The 13884-nt window shown below is 44.6% G+C and overlaps 1 protein-coding gene across 4 annotated transcripts in view; it reads right to left on the bottom strand.

Moving 5' to 3' along the window:
- The window catches only part of PHF10 (PHD finger protein 10), a 307704-nt gene that overhangs the window by 219760 nt on the left and 74060 nt on the right, over window positions 1-13884 (bottom strand). The gene's annotated exons all lie outside the window — the stretch shown is intronic.

The following is a 13884-nucleotide window of genomic DNA, read 5'->3' as shown; positions in this document are numbered from 1 at the left end:
CTATAATGCTCTATATCTGGCCCCAACCAGACCTGTAAAAGAAGAAAATAACTTATTATACTCACTTGCGGATCGGTCCGGTCCGATGGGTGTCGCTGGTCTTGGTCCAGAACCTCCCATCTTGTGATGCCACCCTCCTGCTTGCTTCATGTGGATGATGCGTGTCTACATCATCCACAGTCTCCTCGGCATCGCGCTCTTGCACAGGTGTACTTCTCTGCCCCGTTGAGGGCAGAGCAAAGTAGTGTGCAGGCGCTGGGAAAGGGCACAGAGACCCAAAGCCTGCATACTGCAGCACTTTTATCTGCCTTCAATGGGGCAGAGAAGTACGCCTGCGCAGGAGCGCGATGCCGAGGAGACTTTGTGGATGACTCAGACGCGTCAACCACATGAAGCAAGCAGGAGGACGGAATCGCAAGAGGATGGGAGGCGCCGGACCAAGATCAAACTCATATGAACTGTAGCGTGGGAATTTTTCGTAATATTTTCTCACGCTACAGTTCAAATGAGTTTATGCCACCAGGGGGTGCAGCATCAGTGATGGCACCGCAAGTCCCCGAAGCTACGTTACCTTAATTTCATTCATTCCCCAGTCTTTTACAGCCGGCAGCGGCTGCATTAGCAGGCTCCTGGTTGTAACTGTATTTAACCCTTTCAGATGGATTTACATTGTGGGATATGACTGTACTGCGGACAGGTATGGGAAATTGTTGCTATTTTATCTTCCTTTTTTTTTTCTTACAGAAGAACGAGGGTCGTCAGTTGGATTGAGCGTACAATAATGATAATAAAAGCCCATGTGTTTATTTATTTCATTAAAATACTTTATTCTTAATATGTGTGTATTTTTAACCCTTTACCAATATTGGATTAATAATGGATAGGTGTCTTATTGACATCTCTCCATTACTAACCAGGCTTAATGTAACCTTACAATAGCAAGGTTACATTAACCCTTTATTACCCCATATCCCACCGCTACAGGGGAGTGGGAAAAGAGTGGCTAAGTGCCAGAATAGACACATCTTAGAGATGTGCCTTTTCTGGGGTGGCTGGGGGCAGATGTTTTTTAGCCACGGGGGCCCAATAACCATGGTCCCTCTCTAGGCTATTAATATCTGCCTTCAGTCACTGGCTTTCCCACTCTGGTGGAGAAAATTGCATGGGAGCCCATGCCAGTTTTTCCCGTGATTTAACCCTTTATTTTATCACCTAGAGCTCCAAAATTTTGCACACACAAACTACTAACATTATTAGTGAGGAATATGTGCAACTATAACAGATATGAAATGGTTTACTGTATGTCAACCATGTCTCAAATCCTGTCTGATTTGGTAAGGAGTTAGCAAAAGCCGGCAATTGAATTACCGGCTTTTATGCTACCTAGCTCTATAATATATATATATATATATATATATATATATATATATATATATATATATATATATATATATATATATATATATATATATATATATATATATATATATATATATATATATATATATATACACACAGTACAGACCAGAAGTTTGGACACACATATAGTATATATTCATGACTATGAGAATTGTACATTTACACTGAAAGCATCAACTATGAATTAACACATGTGGAATTATATACTTAACAAAAAAGTGTGAAACAACTGAAAATAGGTCTTATATTCTAGGTTCTTCAAAGTAGCCACCTTTTGCTTTGATGACTGCTTTGCACACTCTTGGCATTCTCTTCATTAGCTTCAGGAGGTAGTCACCGGGAATGGTTTTCACTTCACAGGTATGCCCTGTCAGGTTTAAAGGGACACTGTCACCTGAATTTGGAGGGAACAATCTTCAGCCATGGAGGCGGGGTTTTTGGGTGTTTGATTCACCCTTTCCTTACCCTTGTGCAGGCATGTACTACGGAGGACATAGAATGAACTTCAATCCAATATTGCAGCCAGCATGCGACAGCGGGTAAGGAAAGGGTGAATCAAACACCCAAAAACCCCGCCTCCATGGCTGAAGATTGTTCCCTCCAAATTCAGGTGACAGTGTCCCTTTAATAAGTGGGATTTCTTGCCTTATAAATGGGGTTGGGACCATCAGTTGTGTTGTGCAGAAGTCTGGTGGATACACAGCTGATAGTCCTACTGAATACACTGTTAGAATTTGTATTATGGCAAGAAAAAAGCAGCTAAGTAAAGAAAAACGAGTGGCCATCATTACCTTAAGAAATGAAGGTCAGTCAGTCTGAAAAATTGGGGTAACTTTGAAAGTGTCCCCAAGTGCAGTGGCAAAAACCATCAAGCGCTACAAAGAAACTGGCTCATATGAGGACCGCCCCAGGAAAGGAAGACCAAGAGTCACCTCTGCTTCTGAGGATAAGTTTATCCGAGTCACCAGCCTCAGAAATCACAGGTTAACAGCAGCTCAGATTAGAGACCAGGTCAATGCCACACAGAGATCTAGCAGCAGACACATCTCTACAATAACTGTTAAGAGGAGACTTTGTGCAGCATGCCTTCATTGTAAAATAGCTGCTAGGAAACCACTGTCAAGGACAGGCAACAAGCAGAAGAGACTTGTTTGGGCTAAAGAACACAAGGAATGGACATTAGACCACTGCAAATCTGTGCTTTGCTCTGATGAAATTTGAGATCTTTGGTTCCAACCAGCGTGTCTTTATGCGATGCAGAAAAGGTGAACGGATGGACTCTACACGCCTGGATCCCACCGTGAAGCATGGAGGAGGAGGTGTGATGGTGTGGGGGTGCTTTGCTGGTGACACGGTTGCGGATTTATTCAAAATTTAAGGCATACTGAACCAGCATGGCTACCACAGCATCTTGCAGCAGCAAGCTATTCCATCCGGTTTGCGTTTAGTTCGACCATCATTTATTTTTCAACAGGACAATGACCCCAAACACACCTTCAGGCTGTGTAAGGGCTATTTGACCAAGAAGGAGAGTGATGGGGTGCTACTCCAGATGACCTGGCCTCCACAGTCACCAGACCTGAACCTAATTGAGATGGTTTGGGGTGAGCTGGACCGCAGAGTGAAGGCAAAAGGGCCTACAAGTTATAAGCATCTCTGGGATCTCCTTCACGGTTGTTAGAAGACCATTCCCGATGACTACTTCTTGAAGCTCATCAAGAGAATGCCAAGAGTGTGCAAAGCAGTCATCAAAGCAAAAGGTGGCTACTTTGAAGAACCTAGAATATAAGACATATTTTCAGTTGTTTCACACTTTTTTGTTACGTATAAAATTCCACATGTGTTACATCATAGTTTTGATGCCTTCAGTGTGAATGTACAATTTTCATAGTCCTGAAAATACAGAAAAATCTTTAAATGAGAAGGTGTGTCCAAACTTTTGATCTGTACTGTACATAAACATATACCTATTCTATGTGTAGACATTAATTTTATCTATTCTATTCTAACCTGTCAGTGTGATTTTACTGGACACCGCGCTGAATTACCGGCTTTTCTATAGGACACCAGTGCGTATTTCTCGCAAGGCAGAAGTATGGTCCGTGTGTAATCCCTATTTTTCTCGCCCCCATAGACTTTCATTGGCGTATTTTTAGAGGAATACGCTGACAATCACAGCACGCTGCTATTTTCTCAGCACGTTAAATACGGCAGAGAAATATGCGGCTGATGGAAGCTGCCCCAAAGAGAAACATTGGTCCAAGTGCAATGCGTTGTTTTTGCGCCTCTCCCTCGTCCGTATTTCTCTCTAGTGTGACCCCGGCCTAATAGAGTGCTGTGTATCAGCCCTGTAAGGTGATGGCCGTTACATATATCAGCCAAAACTGGTGACAGGTTCACTTTAAAGTATGTTTTCCCCTGAAACGCAGCAGCATTTCAAAGAAAAACATATGTGGTTGAAATCATGCAGCCATTGTCCATTACACGCTGCCCGTGGATCAGGCAGCCTACCTAAGCAGACCGGTCCCCTTTAAGACCCCATAAGTTCTATTTATGCTAAGTATAGTGATGTTATGTGACCATTAACCTTTTGAAAACTAAAACTCCCAGCATGACCTGAAGCTCCAATGGCATGCTGGGAGTTATCATTCATCACAGGACCTGTACAGTGATTTTATTTCCTCTTATGTTTATTTTGATGCTTGTCTGAAATTTACAACAAGTGAAACTCCAGTCCCCGGTTCTCTCTGCAGCGCGACTCATGAGTTCAAGTTTTCTTGCCCTGCCTGTAGTGGGCTGCTCGATCCCGTTCCTGCACGCTCTGCCACTTTCAGCGGTGCAATCGTGCAGTATTCTGCATCGGATTTGTCACTGTGTGCCCTGCTGCCGCAATAGACAGGAGGAAGTAGGCCAGAAGTGCCCGATGCGCAGTCCGGCCATGCCCAACAGTGAAATATGGTGCTGGCAGCATCATGCTATGGGGGAGTTTTCCAGCTGCAGGGACAGGACGACTGGTTGTCACTGAAGGAAACATGAATGCGGCAAAGTACAGAGATATCCTGGATGAAAACCTCTTCCAGAGCGCTCTGGATCTCAGACTTGGCCGAAAGTTCACCTTCCAACAAGACAATAACCCTAAGTACACAGCTAAAATAACAAAGGAGTGGCTTCAGAACAACTCTGTGACCATTCTTGACTGTCCCAGCCAGAGCCCTGACCTAAACCCAATTGAGCATCTCTGGAGAGACCTGGACCTGGCTGTTCACCATCCAGCCTGACGGAACTGGAGAGGATCAGCAAGGAAGAATTGAAGAATACCCAAATCCAGGTGTGAAAAACTTGTTGAATCATTCCCAAGAAGACTCATGGACGTACTAGCTCAAAATGGTGCTTCTACTTAATACTGATCAAGGGGTCTGAATACTTATGACCATGTGATATTTCGGTTTTTCTTTAATAAATTTGCAAAAATTACTAAATTTCCATCAGTCACGATGGGGTGCAGAGTGTATATTAATGAGAAAAAAATTAACTTTTTAGAATTTAGCAAATAGCTGCAATGAAACAAAGAGTGAAAAATTTCAAGGGGCCTGAATACTTTCCATACCCACTGTATGTGTGTATATACACACATACAATATATATATTATATTAAAACTAGACACCATATGTGAGATCTACATATTACACTATATACATATCAGGGAGTGCAACCCCCACGTGAATAGGGAGGGAACTAAGGGTGCTGTCATGGGCCTCCGAAAAATGCCGCTACCAGTAAGTAGCTTATTGCTTTATTCAGACTCCCATGACAGCACTGCGAGAGATTTACAGAGATGTAAGCTACCTTAGGGAGGGACTATAGTTTGTAGCACCCTTAACCCAAAGGAGAGATCAGAGGAGGACCCCAAATCCAACCGATAGTGCTTAAAAAAAGTATGACCATGTGGCCGCCTTACATATTTGTTCCACTGACACTCCAGATCTCTCTGCCCAGGATGACGCCATGGCCCGGGTGGAATGTGCCTTTAGATTCTGCGGAGCTGGCCCCTCACCTGCTGTATAAGCTAGAGAGATAGTTTCCCTAATCCATTTAGCCAGTGAATATTTTGATACTCTAAATCCTTTCCTTGGACCTTGGAAGGAAAGAAGCAGTGCTCCATCTTTCTTCCAATTATCCGTAGCTGAAATATACTGAAGAGATCTCCTAACGTCTAACGTATGAAGCTCCTGCTCTTTAGGATTAGAGGGATTAGGAATAAAGGACGGCAAAACTATCTCCTGTGATCTATGGAAACGTGTCGCTACCTTCGGTAGATATGCTGGGTCTGGTCTAAGGACTACTCTGTCTGACAAGATTTCTGTGTATGGAGGAGCTCTGGAAAGCGCCTGGATATCCCCTATCCTGCGAGCGGAGGTTATGGCAATCAAGAAGGCTGTCTTAAGTGTCAACATTTTGATCGAGGCCTCTTGCAGAGGTTCAAAGGGGGGTTTTGTTAGAGAGGACAAAACTAAATTTAAATCCCATGGAACTGTTCTATCCTTATACACTGGTCTAGATCTACTAACTGCCTTCATAAACCTCGCTATCCAATAGTTGTTAGCTATATTACAGGAAAACAGGGCACCCAGAGCTGAGACCTGTACTCTAAGGGTACTAGTAGAGAGTTTTAACTCGAACCCCTTCTGTAGGAACTCTAAGATTTGTTGTATTGGCACCCCGTCTTGGATATCAAATCTTGAACAGGTCAAGAACTTCCTCCCAGTCCTAGAGTAGATTTTTGTAGTTATTTGCTTTCTACTCTTTAGGAGCGTCTCGACTAAATTTGGAGAGAAGCCTTTTTCCACTAATATTGACCGTTCAAACTCCACGCCGTTAAATGGAGCGCTGCCACTTGTGGATGGGAGATCGGTCCCTGAGAAAGAAGGCTCGGGATCTCTGGCAGTACCCAGGGAACCGATACTGACATTGTCTTGAGCCAGGCAAACCAGGTTCTTCTGGGCCAAAAGGGGGCAATAAGGATGACTTTCGCTCGATCCTCCCTGATTTTCCTCAGCACTAGAGGTATCAGGTTCAGTGGTGGGAAAGCATAGGCCAGTGGAAAATCCCATTTTATCAGAAACGCGTCCACCGCCAAGGGATTCTCCCTGTGATTTAGCGAGCAAAAGAGTTTTACTTTTCTGTTGCTTCTGGTGGCGAACAGATCCACCACTGGTTGACCCCATCTGCAGACGATAAGATTGAAAATGTCCTCGTTGAGAGACCACTCTCCTTGCCTTAACACATTTCGGCTGAGGAAATCTGCTGCCACATTCTCCTTTCATTTGATGTGGAGAGTTGTCAAAGATAGAAAATTGTGCTCTGCCACCTGGAACAACTGATCCGTGATCTGCATTAATGTCTCGGAACGAGTTCCCCCTTGCCGGTTTATGTAAGCGACTGCAACTCTGTTGTCCGACAGAATTCTGACGTGCTGGCCCTGCAGATATATGAGGAATTTTTTTAACAGCCAATTCAACCGCCAACAACTCCCTTTGGTTGGATGAGAATGTTGTGAAGGGTTCCCATTGTCCCTGGACCACCATGTCCCCCATATAGGCTCCCCACCCTGAAGAGCTGGCATCCGTGGTTATCACCTGGGACACATCAACTATCGAGGGAACCCCTGCCGATAAATTCTTTTTATCTAACCACCACCTAAGGGTACCGTCACACTATAACATTTCGATCGCTACGACGGTACGATTCGTGACGTTCCAGCGATATCGTTACGATATCGCTGTGTCTGACACGCAGCAGCGATCAGGGATCCTGCTGAGAATCGTACGTCGTAGCAGATCGTTTAGAACTTTCTTTCATCGCTGGATCTCCCGCTGTCATCGCTAGATCGGTGTGTGTGACACCAATCTAGCGATCTAGCGATGCGATCCAGCGATGCGTTCGCTTGTAACCAGGGTAAACATCGGGTAACTAAGCGCGGTCCTGCGCTTAGTTACCCGATGTTTACCCTGGTTACCCAGGGACCTCGGCATCTTGGTCGCTGGAGAGCGGTCTGTGTGACAGCTCCCCAGCGACCACACTACGATTTACCTACGATCACGGCCAGGTCATATCGCTGGTCGTGATCGTAGGTAAATCGTATAGTGTGACGGTACCCTAAGGGAATCTAACGTGATTGGCCCAAACGTTCATTTCCCATTTAACGCGCCTCCTAAGGCTCTGTCATGGAACAAGACTTCTCTTTGTAGGGATCTGGTGTGGAACTGAGCCCACTTAACTGCTGGAATGCAAGATGTGAGTGACCCAAGCAGGGACATTGCTTGCCTAAGTGTCATGGAAGGTGTATTGATTGCTTTTAATACATAATTCTGAATTAGATCTATTTTTTCTATAGGGAGGAGACACTGTTGTGTCACTGAATTCAACATTAATCCCAGGAATTTTTGAATATTTAGGGGCTGTAACTTAGATTTTTCGAAGTTTATGATCCAACCCAGGTGTTCTAGTTTGGCTTTAGTAACCTCCCATTGTGACAGACAGTGATCTACCGAGTTCCTTACAATGAGGAAATCATCTAAGTAGGGGATTATAAGGACATTTGATTCTCTTAAATGTGCCATGACTTCAGCGATTATTTTAGTGAATACCCTAGGCGCAGAAGTTATCCCAAAGGGGAGTGCCCTGAACTGAAAATGTTGAATCCTACCCCCCATTAGTACTGCTACCCTCAGGTATCGTTGGAAATCAGCATGAACGGGTACATGATAGTAGGCATCTTTCTCATCCACTACTACCATAAAACAATTGTTGAAAAGCATTTTTATTGTCGAATTGATGGACTCCATTTTGAACGTATGTTTCACCAAAAACTTATTGAGACCCTTAAGGTTAATGATGGTCCTATAAGACTTATCCGGCTTTTGAATTAGGAATAGTGGAGACTAAAACCCTTTCCCTGCCTGAGAATACGGCACTTCTATCAAAACATTTTTGGAGCAAAGAGTCCTCACTTCTTCTTCTAAGGCAAATTGTTCAGTGGGAGATGAGCGCCAAGGTGTTAACTTGAATTTGTCCCGTGGGGTATGGACAAACTCAAGTTTGAGACCATGGGAAACAGTTTCTTTTATCCAAACGCTGTTTGTGATTTTCGACCATTCTGCCGAGAAATGCAACAGTCTCCCTCCCACCGGGATTGCCAGTCCTTGGTCTTGTTTTTTGTTTTCCGTCGGGTTACGGCGAAACATGAGACCTGTACCTCGTTTTCGCTTATCATCCCATCTGGAACGATCTCTACCCGGTGAGAAGGCGCGCCTTCCTCCCCGATTGAACCTGCTCTTGTTGAAGGGACGACGATATGGATTGAAAAGATTGGGAAACTTTTTCTTATCATCTCCTGCCTTCTCCAGGAGTTCATCCAGGGTAGGCCCAAATAGATACTCGCCTTTACAAGGGATAGCGCTGAGCTTTGCTTTCGCCTGCATATCCCCCAGCCAGCATTTCAACCACAGGGCTCTCCTTGCAGCATTAGAAAGCCCTGCTGCTCTAGCCGCCAACTTAACAGAGTCAATTGAGGCGTCCGATAAAAAAGCCGCCCCATCCTGGATTACTGGTAACGCTGCAAGTATGGAATCTCTAGTGGCCCCCTGTTTTAATTGGTCTCTAACTGGTCCAGCCAGACCATCATTGACCTTGCCGTGCAGGTTGACGCCACCGCAGGTCTTAAGGAGCCGGCTGCCATTTCCCAGGTTCCCTTTAGGAAGGTGTCCACTTTCCTATCCAGCGGGTCTTTAAGCGTTCCCATATCCTCAAACGGGAGAGAGGATCGCTTTGCTACCTTGGCAATTGCTGCATCCAGCTTTGGGGCCTTTTCCCAGTTACCCACTGCTGGGTCATAAAAGGGATACCAACGCTTCTGCACAGGTGGTAAGGAGCCTTTTCTCTCCGGTTTTCTCCACTCCCTGTTGATAAGTTCCTGTATCTTTTCATTCAGAGGAAAGACTCTGCGCTTCCTCTGTTCTAACCCACTGAACATCATTTGTTCTTTAGATAGCTGAGGCTTCGGTTCTGTTATACCCATTGTGCCTCTGACCGCCTTTATCAATTTGTCTATTCTCTCTAGGGGTAAGCAAAACCGAGCGGCGTCTTCTTCCGAAGAGGAGGATGATGCTGCTGAATCGTCCGATTCTTCACTCTTGTCCTTATCCACAGACGAATCAGATGCCCACTGAGTTCTCTGCTTAGAGCCCCCTGACTGTGAAAGGTTCTTAATGGACTCCTTGACCTCCATTCTAACCATTTCCTTTAGACTGGCCGCAATAGAAGAGGATTCTTCTGCTACCTAAGGGGATAAGTAAGGTAGACTAGAGTGTAAGATCTACATGCTATACCCCCTCCCTTCCTTCCAGGACCCCACCGTCTGCTGGATACAGGGGTCACATAGTTTTTTAGGGTGTGAGTCAGGCAAGGGAACCCCGCAGATGGCACACTCCCTATGCTTCGCCTTACTGACGCTTTTCCTTCCCTGCATAAAACATATGAGGAGAGACTAGTTAGTAAGTGAACTTTCTCGAAGATCACTTACCAGAGGCTGCCCACACCCATAGAGATACCGAAGTACGAGGGGGATCTTTTCTGGCTGACGCTCCAGACCCCTGTCTGGAGGAGCTTCTGCGGCCAGATCCATCTCTCCTTTTCTCACGATCCTTCTCCATAGGCTTCTGGGGCGCTTCATACAGCAGCAGAGGCTGCTGATCCTGATCAGACTCCATCCCAAGTAGTTTGGAGACTAGGAGCAAGGAACGCGCACCTGGAGCCGATATATAGCCCCTCCTTCGGCCAGCGTAATTGCGCCGCGCTCTCCGGTTGATTTCCCCCCCCCCCTTCCGCAGCTGCAGGGGATCAGCTGACCCCTGAGGGTGATCGGCGCATTTTTCGGTGGGCGCCGCCATCTTGGAGCCCCTGCGCATGCGCAGAAGCTCCACGACCCGGGAAGTCACTGCTGGCTCCGCCTTCCGACGTCACCCCTAGCCCACAGTGCTTCCTGTCAGCGCTGTGAACGTGGGACGCCAAGCCCTGCCAGGAGACTCCGAGTGGCGCCACCACAATGCCGCCGACCCCCCAGAGCCCCCCCCAGCGCTCAAGGGAGGGGAACAACATACTCACCATGCGCCGGCTCCGGAGACAGGACACCCCCTGGCGACCGCTCCACGCTGATGAGACACTGCCGTGCAGCCCTGCCAGAGCCACCGTGTCTACTTCAGGTACCCCGCACCGGCCGAGGTAGGAGACTCCCTCGCTACCTAATTCGGTCCGGCCGGCCTGGAATCCTGGTAATCTTCTGTAGGATCCAGTCCCTTCAGGATCAGGAAACCAACTGATGCATGGGAGAGGTGCCGCCCTTTTATATCTGTAGGTTTCCCGTTCCTTAAGGGCGGATCCCCTCTCTCGTAGTGCTGTCATGGGAGTCCGAATAAATAAAGATTATTATTTTTTTGTCCACAAGAAGCTCAAGCTGCGGTGATATTCAGGTGCATCAATTTGAATGTGCGGAGTTGGGAGCTTACAATCTTCTCCTATGGTCTTCAATCCACATACCCTGACAAAGTGAAAAAGAAATTTCCTTGAAAAGCATAGGTTACGGACACCGCAGGACTTCATTGTTTCTTACTGTAACATCACGCGCTTCTCCAGCATTCTCTCACTCGGTTATCAGGGACGCTAAAGGCCGAAGCACCCTGGTTGCATAGACTTAACACTTCTATTTCTTTTATTTTTTGAGAGTTACTGATCATAAATACCTGTAAGTTTGAATTTCCCCAATTATTGAAGGGATTATCTGAGCATTAATTTATACATGCAATTCTTATTGATATATTTAGCATTGTATGTCCCCTTTTTTGTTTCATGTCCGTCCACTAGTTGTTTAGCAAGACAGTATCCAATTTTTAATTTGATATCTCTAAAGGTGTGACAATCCATCCAATCCATATAGGCAAAAGAAATCAAACCACGTCCATAAGATATCCATAAATTAAGTAGTGTGTAATAATGAGAAATTACACAGGGAAAAAAGTATTAAAAATGCTTACTAAAATGTAATTAATACTTCGTACACAAGTCTTTGTTGGTGAGGATAGCTTCAAGGTGCCTCGTTTAGTTAGATATTAGCATCATGCATTGCTCAGGTGTGATTTTGGCACATAAACACTCTTCGAAATCCTGAAGCTTCCGTGGGTTCCTATGAACTTTTCACTTTAGCTCATTCCGTACATTTTCTACTGGATTCAGGTTTGGCGATTTTGCTAGGACATTCTAGCAGCTATATTTTCTTTCTCTGAAAACAACTGAAAGTTTCTAGGGCTGTATGTTTGGGATCATTGTCATGCTGAAATGTCCACCCTGGTTTCATCATCCTGGTAGATGGTAGCTGATTTTTATCAAGACTGTCTCAATACAATTGTGCATTCATCCTCCCTTCAATTATAAGAAGTATGAATGGTTACCGACATCTGGTGAGAATTACATGTCAAGAGAAATATATTCACTTAGAAATTTGGTAACGTGTTAGAATGTTGTTTGCAGAACCAGTTACACTTTTGAATGACACCATTCATTCTACTGGAAAACAGGAAAAAGTATTCTAAGTGCGGTAAATTCTGACTTGTTTGGGGAATTGTTTTTATGGAGTATATTGTGTGATAAAAATGACATGGCAAAGTGTTTATCCTCCGGTAAAATCAAGGAGATTCCAAACTTGTCCAATTTTTCTTACTATTTTAGTGGCAAAAAAAATTCAGCATTTTTTGTGGTGTTGCGGAAACATAAAAAAGACGTTTTTAATTTAATTTTTCTGCCTACCGATTGGGTCAACTTTTTAAAAAAATTTTTTGACAGATTCGACTTCTCCGCAAGCAGCATCATCACTTATGGGTAATTTTTATTATATTTCTTAGTGAAGGAAAAGAGGGTGATTTGAACTTCCCCCCACAAGGTATTTATTAGTCCCCTTAGGGAACTTGAACTATTTGCTTGTGCTGTATACAGCAATACCACAGTATCATTGCACATTGTAAAAAATCAGAATCTCCTTTGAAACTCTGCTAAAGGCTGCTTTTCAAGTGAGCTCCCTAATGTTAAGCACGGATGACTTCAACAGACCTCCAGCTGTCTTAGCAATCCATCAGCGACCCGTCATCATGTAAAAGGAGTGTTATTTGGCAGATAGAATGACAGGTTAACAGTTATAGGCAGAGCTCCAATCCAGTCACAGCAGCAAGATACAACCATTACCTGCAGAGAATGGGGCGAGCTCACCCCATGAACCCGCTCCATACACCCGCTAACAATTTGAGCTGTACATTGATGACAGATGATGTTAAAGGGTTAAAGCATGATGGGTTTGAGAAGTTGTAGCACTCATCTTTTAAAAGGGGTATTCTCTACTTTGGAAGGGTAATAACTTCCCGACCATTTGGGGTCCAACTGCTGTGGCCCCCACCTATCACAAGAACCAGTGTTCTTCCCGAGTGGTGGTCGATTATACGTATAGCTGCGCTATTGATTTCCAATTAGAGACAGCTAAGCACAGTATGTGAACAGCCGCATAGACTATAATGGGTTGGTGATATAAACATTTATTTTACTCACTCATATCGCGCCATTAATTCCACAGCGCTTTACAGACAGATTCACAACACTGTCCCCAATTAGGGCTCACAATCTAGGGTAACTATGAGTATGTCATTGGAATGAGGGAGGAAACAGGATAACCAGGAGGAAACCCATGCAAACACAGGGAGAACATACAAGCTCTTTGCAGGTGTTGTCCATCTGTCAAACAAAGCTAAAAGGGGATTGGGCGCACTGCCATATAATGATATAAAGACATTTAGGAGGGTGCGGTAACAGTAATAAACACTATACTGAGAATCCAAAGAGAAAAGCATTACTGCAACAAGTCGCACACCTGCAATTAATGAGCAACAAAATACATAAAATACAAGCTGATTCTATTGACAGATCAAAGAAAAAAACACATCATAAACAATAAAAACATATTGGGATATATGGGAAACCTATATATGGTGAAATCACTGGGTCACAGAAGGTAAACGGGAGATAACCTCCCACAAAGATACAACCTGGTGTGTTGATGCCCCATGCGTATCGCCCGGCGGACCAGGCTTCGTCAGGGAAGATCTAGGTTTCCCATTAGCCATTGTTTGGGCTCGCCTCTTTTTACTTCTGCTTGGGACATATTGTTGTGCCTACTATTGTTTTGTTGGCCTGGCACTGTGTGCATCCTGGCTTACTATTTTGGCACAGTCCCGCTATTTACAATTTTGTGCTGTACCCCATGAGCCATTTGGGTTACCTTATTACACTGTATTATGGTCCGTTTTTCCTGTGTTTTTGATGGTGCTTATATGTTTTTAATTATGTTTTTATTGTTTATGGTGTGTTTT

This window comes from Ranitomeya imitator, chromosome 5 (genome assembly GCF_032444005.1).
Source record: "Ranitomeya imitator isolate aRanImi1 chromosome 5, aRanImi1.pri, whole genome shotgun sequence".
Lineage (NCBI taxonomy): Eukaryota > Metazoa > Chordata > Amphibia > Anura > Dendrobatidae > Ranitomeya > Ranitomeya imitator.
The sequence above is the reverse complement of the archived record's forward strand: the minus strand, read 5'-3'. Positions and strand labels throughout refer to the sequence as shown.